Source organism: Podarcis bocagei (assembly GCF_964188305.1).
Source record: "Podarcis bocagei genome assembly, contig: HAP1_SCAFFOLD_83, whole genome shotgun sequence".
Classification (NCBI taxonomy): domain Eukaryota; kingdom Metazoa; phylum Chordata; class Lepidosauria; order Squamata; family Lacertidae; genus Podarcis; species Podarcis bocagei.
In genome coordinates, this window is record NW_027670323.1 from 207,266 (window position 1) to 216,732 (window position 9,467).

The window sequence follows — 9,467 nt, forward strand, 5'->3', positions numbered from 1 at the left end:
GTATCCTTGTGGGATATGCTTCTGGAGGCAAAGGATACAGAATTATGGACTTACAAACTGGTAAGACAAATGCATACCATGCGGTTTATTTTGATGAATATGGAAAAGTAGACACTAAGAACACTGTTGTGGATTCTTCAGATGAGTCAGAAAGGACTCAAGAGTTTGTATATTTCCCTTTTGAGACCCCACAAAGTAATTATCTGCCTTCGAGTGTTACAGTGCCCCCTACAGGCGACACACCAGAAGACACAGAGGACCAGAACCCTGGCGGCACCAGAGACGAAGATGAGGACTCAGATGGGGACATGCCTGCGTTGGAGGAGGAAGAGGAAGCTGATGCGGTCGCACAACCAGAGGTCAGGAGCTCATCCAGAACCAACAAAGGTGTCCCACCAGTACGGTTGTCCTACCTTGCAGGGTCGGCGTTTCCACAGGAACCTTCCACTTGGGAAGAGATACAGGAGATGCCAGCTGCAGAAGCCAGTCTCTGGAGGAAGGCCGCGCAGGAAGAGATGGATGCACTGCATCAGAACAAGACCTGGACACTCACTGAGCTGCCTCCCGGTAAGAAGGCCATTGGCAGTAAATGGGTTTTCAAGGTTAAGAAGGGGTCAGAAGGAGAAGTGCAGCGCTACAAAGCTAGACTTGTGGCACAGGGATTTTCACAGCGTTTTGGTGAAGACTATGATGAAGTTTTTGCACCAACTGTGAGGTACAGCAGCGTAAGAATGCTTTTAAGCATTGCAGCCTCCAAGAAAATGAGGGTGAAACACATAGACATTGCTACCGCTTTTCTACATGGGCAGATTTCAGAAGAAATTTACATGAAGCAGCCCAAGGGTTTTGTAAAACCACATGAGGCACATCTAGTGTGCAAACTGCAGAAAGGACTTTATGGACTTAAACAGGCTGCCAGAGCCTGGAACCAGAAGTTGCATAAAATGCTGACGCAACTTGGGTACAAGCAAGGCGACGCTGACAAGTGCTTGTACAGTAAGTCAAATAATGGACAATTCTCATATATCCTAGCATTTGTTGATGACCTGATTATTGCCACAGCAAGTGAGAAAGACTATACACAGATAGTAAAACACCTTAGCAAGGAGGTGGAGGTCAAGGAGCTAGGAGATGTCCAGTACTACCTCGGGATCCAGGTGGAAAGAGAAGAGGACGGCTCATTTCTTCTCAGCCAAAGACAGAAGATCCACGAGCTAATTGAGCACATGCAGATGCAAGACGCACATCCAGTTGCTACACCGATGGCTACTGACTTCCTGAAGAATCAGCAGGATTCGAAGCAGTTGCCAGACAACAATGACTACAGGTCGGCGATTGGTAAACTTTTGTATTTAGTTACCACGTGTAGACCTGACTTAGCAAATGCTGTGGGGATTCTTAGCAGAAAAGTGAATTCTCCCACTGAGCATGATTGGGCAGGTGTAAAGAGGGTGGTGCGATATTTGAAAGGTACCATGAATTGTAAATTAAGGTTACCAGCCGTCAGAGACCCTAAGTTGGTTGGGTATACTGATGCGGATTGGGCTGGGGATAATGCTGATTATAAATCAACAAGTGGTCATGTTTTTATGTTTGGGGATGGACCTGTTTCATGGGGCAGTTATAAACAGAGCTGTGTAGCATTATCTTCCACAGAATCAGAATATGTTGCAGCAACAGAAGCCTGCAGAGAGATCGCCTGGCTTGATCAACTCATAAAGGACTTTGGGTTGGTGAGAAAAGGGCCTGTCAGCTTGCTAGAGGACAATCAAAGTTGCCTGAAGCTGACGCAGAGTGAGAAGTTCCTGGCCAGAACAAAACACATTGGGGTTAAATACCACTACATACGCCAGATGATCCAGGATGGACTTGTGGAACTATCCTACTGCAGCACCCAAGAGATGACTGCTGACATCCTGACGAAACCCCTACCAAGAGAGAGTTTCCAGAATCTACGTGTCAAGCTGGGACTCTGGGTGGTTGAATAAAGTTGTTTATGTTTTGTATATGTTGTATTGCCTGAGAAGGGGTATGTGGGATGTAAACACAGGAGCAGTCAATGACAACATTCCTAGAGTGTACATGTTAGAAACATGGGGAGGGATGTCTGTCCAGCAAGCAGGTAAACTTCCTGGGGACGGACTTCCTCCGCATGTGACCAGAGGTGGGTGTGGCCTCACCTGTGCAGGTAAATGACAAAAGCACAGGGCAGGCAGCCATCTCTCTCTCTCTGCCATCACCTTTCGAAGAAGCAGGATGCCCTCTTGGCTCTCAGCCAAGAGAGGAGAGGGCTATCTTCCTATAAGATAGATTCAAAGTGTATTTTACCTTTTTAAGCCTGTCTGCCGTCTGGGATCATATTGTGAACAGATCGTGAGTAAACTCTTTATACTTTTATAAAGACTGTGTTGTGTCTTGTATTTTAAGAGGGAACAAAGGGGAAATTACCAGAGTAATTATTATAGAGGTTCTAGCGAACCTGTGCACACGTTACCGTTGCGAACTTAAAGGGGAATGTATATAAACTCTGCTGATATTTTGGGAACTTGTTAGCACAAGTTGGGTAAGGATATAATTAGTCAATATATCCTCTCCTGCACCCCAGAACATTCCCACATTCAGTACCTATAAAAGAACTTCAGGGATAGGACCAGAAGCATTAGCCTCATCCTTAGGATCAGAAGCTGAGGCTCCCACAGACGAGAGTTGTTGTTTTCAACACAACAAAGCCACTTCCGAACCTGGCGAGAAGTTGGGGTTGCGGGCTTCACGCCCACTCCATGTGCTCGGGGGCTGCTTCCAGCCCCCGTGAGACCGAGGGAATCCCGGCCGCGTCGTCAACCCAGCCAGCCAGTTGGGTGGCTGGGGGGCGTAGCCTGCCCTATTTAGGGCCGGCGTGGCCGGGGCTCGCCCTCTTTTCGCCTCGCCAGCCATCCCGCTTTGGTTTGTATTAAGGTTGCTTTGTCTCTTACCTTTTCTTTAGGCTGTGTATCTCAATTCCTTCGGTGATCGATTTTCATTTGGATTTACCCGCGCATCGGTGTTGTGCCTCCCATTGGATTGCCCACCCGTGTTCCAGGCAGCCGCTTCGGCAGCCAGAGCCATTTAGCTCCGGAACAGCAGGGCTGAAACCGCGCTGGAAAACCCCATCGACCGAGTGTTCCCTTCTCTCTGGGTGGCTTCTCTGCAGCGGAGCTTTGCGGAACACGGTTTGCACGTTCAGCGCCAGCCCATCGCCGTTTAGTCCTTTTACTCGGAAGCGCACAGCTCGCCTGACGGATCAGGTTAGACTGGGGGTTCTTATTTCTAGCCACATTTGCAGGGTGGTGGGGCACCTTTAACGTTTGTGGGGGGCTTGGTGGAGCAAAAGGAGGGAGGCTTAAAAGGACACGTCTTTGTCGCTACCCCTTTGCATTTGGTACTGGCCGCTTTGCCTTTGCGTTCCAACAGTTGCTTCTTCACCATTATACCTTTCCAAGAACTTCAGCCAGACTTCCAGATCGGATTTTACCTCTTTAGATAGGCGAACCCTGTGATGGGGTGACCGCAAGCCTGCTGACAACCTCGCGAGGCGGCTGCAAAATGGGCGGCCTGGGGAAACCACTCAGCAAGCAAAGTTCAATGGCCTAACAACGACTGAATCTGCCTGAGCGTAACTTTTCTTAGAGGGAGAAGTTGCTGAATGAGGTCCCTAAGCGCAACCATTTTTTCACTAGGAAGTTTTGAGGTTTGGGCGACTGTGTCCAGCTCAATGCCTAGGTAAACCATAGTTGTAGCTGGGCCCTCCATTTTATCTGCAGCCAAAGGTACTCCCAGCTCTTCTGCTAAAGATGTGAAGGCTTCCAGAAGGGCTGACACTTGTGCCTACTATCAGCTACGAGAATAAAGTCGTCCAAGTAGCGCAACATACGCTCAGACCCTGTTCTAAAACGAAGCGCCCAGTCCAAAAAGGTACTAAATGCCTCAAAGGCTGCACAGGCCACTGAGCAACCCATAGTGTCAGAGCTGCTTCAAGATCCTAGCTCACAGAGGATCACGCTAGCCAGCGGTCATTAAGTAAAAGTCTTTATTGAATTACAGTTTCCATTCTCACGCTGCTGTCTGCAACTCTACGTCTACTAGCTAGATCGGCGAGGCTCCGTCTGAGTCTCCGCCCCGTGCGCACCAACTTAATATCCTAGCCTTGCTCCACCTTTTCCTCCTGACTGTCCTCCTCTGGGTCCCTCTACCCCCCGGGGCTTCTTCCTTCCGGGATTCTTCGGACGCTGACCCAGACCCTTCTGCCTCCTTGCGCCGGGCTTTAGGACCCGGTTCCCTTTCGGGGCTGCTCACTGCGCCGCCTTCCTCTGCATTTGAACTTGGCGCGCGCGCCCAACCTTCCACTTTCCTCTTAACCGTTTCTTCGCTCCCCGATGGAGGTGTGGCCACTCCTGACTCCTGCCCTCCCTCCTGTGGTGAGCTGCCAGCGCTTCCCTCCTGGCTCCTTTCCTCTTCCCTGCTTCCTGGCGGTGACGCTGGTCCCGATTTCCAGCTGCTCCCCCCTGAGTCTCCTCTGGCTCTATCTTCCTGGGGTGCCTCCCTAGACGCCCCCCTTGCCCTGGCCACTGGTGCTCCTTTCTGTGAATCCTCTGATTCACTGGAAAGACTGGGAGATCTCGGGTCGTCGTCATCACTCATCCTTTCCTCTGTCTCCTCCCCTTCGCTCTCTGTTTCCTCCCTTGCCCGTGCCTCTGCACCTAAACCCCTGACATCCATCCCCCCCTCGAAGCCCCCCAGTCCCCCCTCCCCTCCTTCCGGTGCTGGAGCTGGGGGCTGCTGTTGCAAAGGGACGAACGTCGGATATCGGTCGCTTCCCGTGGCAGGCCTCCAGCGGAACTCTTCCAGGTCTTCCTCTCTGCTCTCGTTGACGACAGTCACCTCCTCTTCCATCTCTGTGCCGCCGTGCTCGAAACCAGGGTCGTCCCCGAAAATGTCCATGTCCGTCTCTCCCGCACTTCCTCCAGGCGGCGTTGCTCGGCCGGAACAGTCCAGCCACTTCCTGCGGAACTGCTCCTCCGGCCTATCGTCCCACCAATACGAGGGTTCTGAGACAGATCCCGAGGGTGACCCCTCCGGGGAACGGACGTCTCGTGTTGGTTCCTCGTCCGAGTCGAACCCCCTGAACGTGCTGTCCGAAAGCGTGGGCGTGAAAAGCCAGTCGTCGAAAAAGTCTGCTGGCATAGGTCTATGTGGGAAGAGGGCATGAAACTCGTCTTTGAGCAGAGGTTCGTCTAAAGCGTAGCCCGGCACCCAGCTGTTCGCACTGGCCGGGGTGCCCTCCCTGGCGAGAAAGTATTCTACTCCCTCTTCCCCCCATCTGGAGTCCAAAATCTCCGTGACTTCGTTGATGCGCTCCTCCTGTGCCACTCCCGCGTGCCCCGTTCCTTCTCTGAGCGGACTCGGCGCCGTTCCGGGTTCCTGGAACCTGTGCGGTGCCTTGTAGGGAGTGAGCACCGATCTGTGGAACACCGGATGCATTCTGGAACCCTCCGGAAGCGCCAGCCTGAAAGCCACCGGGTTGACCTGCTCTTCGACTTGGTAGGGCCCCAGTTGTTTATGCCCTAGTTTCTTCTTGGCCAACGACCTGGCCGGCACTGCGTGGGCTGCTAACCAGACCCAGTCTCCCACGTGGAGCTCTTCGCCAACCCTTCTGTGTTTGTCCGCTTGTACCTTGTATGCGTGTTTAGCCAGCTCCAGGTGGCGCCGCAGCTGATCGTGGACTTCCTGCAGCTCCGACGCGAACGCATCTGCTGACTGCGGCTCCCCTTCTCCCCTGCATTCCAGTCCCGGAAAGGTTCTAGGGTGCCGCCCGTTGTTGGCGAAGAACGGCGTGACGCCCGTGGATACGTGCTTCGTGTTGTTGTAGGCAAACTCTGCAAGCGGCAGGTAATCCACCCACGTCGCAGGCTGTTGGTTTGCATAACATCTCAGGTACTGCTGCATGATGGCATTGGCTCGCTCCGCTTGCCCGTTGGTCTGCGGGTGTCTCGCCGACGCCAGATTGATCTTGACGTTTAGGAAGCCCATCAGTTTCTGCCAGAAGTTCGAGATGAACTGCCGCCCGCGGTCGGACAGAATAGACCGTGGCAGACCGTGAACCTTGAACACGTGGTCTATGAACAGTTTGGCGGTTTGCTCCGCCGTGGCCACCTTAGCACACGGAATGAAATGCGCCATCTTGGAGAACAGGTCCACCACCACCAACACTGCCGTCTTGCCCCTTGAGCTGGGCAGATCCGTGACAAAGTCCAGAGCCACCCTTTCCCAAGGTTCGACCGGAGTTTGCAGCGGCTCCAACAGTCCAGCCGGCGGTTTGTGCACCGGCTTTGCCCTCTGGCAGGTGTCACACCTCGCTACGTAGTCTGCGACCTCCCCTCTCATTCCAGGCCACCAGAAATCCCTGGCTACTAATTCCACCGTCTTCTCCTTGCCAAAGTGCCCGGCCGTGGGTGCGTCGTGCAGCTGCTGTAGCACCTTGGCTCGAAGTTCGTCACCCGGCACGTAGATGGCCCCTTTACGGATGAGCAAGCCATCTCGTAGCTGGAAACCGTCGGCCGCTGCCTTGCCCCCTCGCACCTCTGCCATCTTCGTTTGTGCGAAGGAGTCCCCCTGCAACGCTCGCCGCACCGCCTCTAGGTCCACGGTCGCCGCGGCGCACGCCCACACTGTCGGTGCAAAGATGTGCATGGCGGCCGCTGGTGTTGCGTCCTCCAGATACTGTGGCTTGCGGGAGAGAGCGTCTGCCATGATGTTGGTGTCCCCCGGGACATACTCTATTCGGAAGTCGAAGTCCGCAAAGAACTCAGCCCAACGTATCTGCCTCTGGTTCAGGAACTGTGCCGTGCGCCAGTGTTCCAGATTCTTGTGGTCCGTGCAAACCTGCACCGTGTGCTTGGCGCCGATCAGAAAGTGCCTCCACGCCTTGAACGCTGCATGAATGGCCAGCAACTCCCTGTCCCATATGGTGTAGTTCTGCTCGGACTTGCTGAGCTTCCTGGAGTAAAACGCTCCCGGCCGCCACACGCCCTGCGGGTCCTTCTGCAGCAGGACCGCCCCCACTGCTCTGTCCGAAGCGTCTGTCTCCACCCTCATCGGCATGCTGGGGTTGACATGAAGCAGCTGCTCTTCCGACGCGAAGAGACGCTTGAGGGCCTGAAAGGACTGCTCCGCCTGCTCTGTCCAGATGAACTTCTTCTTCTTGGAGCTAAGGGTGTCAGTGATGGCCGCCGTCTGCATCGCGAAGCCCTTGATAAACTTGCGATAGAAGTTCGCAAAGCCGACAAACCGTTGGACCTCCTTCCGGTTGCGTGGGCTCTTCCAATCCAACACCGCTCGAACCTTGGCGCTGTCCATGGCGAGCCCCTTGGCAGACAGCTTGTAGCCCAGAAAATCCACCTCCGGCACGTCAAATTGGCACTTCTCCAGCTTGGCGTAGAGCCTGTGTTGCTTTAGCCTGCCCAGCACTTCCTTGACGTGCTTGTCATGTTCTTGCTGCGACTCCGAAAAGATCAGGATGTCATCCAAGAAACAGACGCACGTCTTGTAGAGAAGTCCCGCCAACACGTGATGCATAAATGCTTGAAAAACGTGAGCGCCATTTTGTAGTCCAAAAGGCATAACTCTGTATTCGTAGGTACCCAGTGGCGTGAACATGGCTGTCTTCCACTCATCACCTTCCCGCATGCGAATGAGGTTGTACGCCCCCCGCAGGTCCAACTTGGTGAACACCTTTCCTTTCCGTACCTTCGCCAGGAGGTCGTCGATGCGGGGCATGGGGAAGTCCGACGGCTTGGTCACACTGTTCAAAATCCTGTAATCCACTACGAGTCTTTTTTGGGGCGTGTCTCGCTTCTTAACAAAGAATACAGGACTGCCCCCCACTGCCTTAGACTCCCGGATGAAACCGCGCTCCAAATTATGAGCGATGAAGTCTTTGAGTTCCTGCAGTTCGTCCTCAGACATGGAATACAGCTTCCCTTTAGGCAGCGCCGCCCCCGGCAGCAGGTCAATTTTGCAGTCATATGGTCTGTGAGGGGGTAGCCTGTCCGCCTCCTTCTCGCAGAAAACTTCCAGAAATTCTGCGTACTTGTGGGGAATCGCTTGCAGCGTGCCTAGCAGCAGCTGTGACTCCTCTTCCTCTCCTTCCTGCCTGGGTACGATGCAGTGTTCAGCACAAAAGGAAGAGCCGAAGACCAGCTGCCTCTGGAACCAAGCCATCGTTGGGCTGTGCTTGTCCAGCCAACTCATACCCAATACAATGGGCGTGTCAGACAGTTGAGTGACATTGAAGCTGATGACTTCCCTGTGATTCCCAAGTCGCATCACCATTGGTGGCGTCTGCTTCACCACTTGCCCCCCTAGCAGCTCCCTGCCATCCACCGTGACAACCTGCAGGGGCAGTGTGGCCGGCAGCAACTGCACAGCGTGCCTGTCGACAAATTCCTGCCCTATAAAGTCCGCGTTGCTGCCGGAGTCGATGGTGATTGGCACGTCCATGGTGATTCCATTGGGCAGCTGGAGAGATGCTGTGAGCCTCACTACTGGTTTGGGCGGGAGGGGGTTCACTGGCTGTAAAATTTCTGGGGACTGCGTCACTAACACGTCTGGCTGGGCCCCAGTGCCTCTTCCTCCAGCCAGACATTGTCGTTTCCCTGCTGTGGTCCTCCCTGCTGCGTTGCTGCAGTCACCATTGCTGAGGCTGCAGTAAGCTTGTGGGGCCTCTGGGGACACTCTTTCGCCATATGCCCTGGCTGCTCACAGACGTAACACTTCCTGGTCCCTCTAGGAGGCTTCGCCTTCACTGCTGCCGGTGCTAGGGCTCTGGTTGCTGACTGAGCCCTTGCACCTCCAACCTCCATAGGTTCGGCTCCTCCTCCTGGCGGAGGCGTGGATTGCGTTCGCGCTGCTTCTCTGGGAAAGAAGGAGGGGCCCCCGGCTGGTTCGCGCCCTCCACGTCCTTCGTCCTTGCTCCACGGACGTCCTTCCAGCCTCACCCCCACGGCCAGTGCCCTCTGAACGACCTCCTGGGTGGTTCGGGGTCTCTCCCCCCTCGCTATCTCATCTTTAATCGAGTTGTGCAGTCCCTCCCAAAAGAGGTCTCTTACAGGAGCCGAATCTCTGTCCCATTCCAGGGCGCTGACCAAGGCGAAAAAGCGTGCATGATACTGTCTGACGCTGGCCCTCCCTTGTCTCAGCCCATGCACCTCCTTCCGTGCAAGATCAATGTCAATACTTGATAAGAAACACCCGTCCATCGCTTTAATAAAGGCATCCGCATTCTGGAGCGCCGGATCGTTATCTCTCCATAAATTGCGCAACCATGCTTTCGCCTCCCCATGCAGATGGGACATGATGAACCCCACTCTCTCCTGTTCATCTCTAAAGTCTTTATGCAACAGTTGCAGTGCGCACAGTACGTCGGCTCTAAA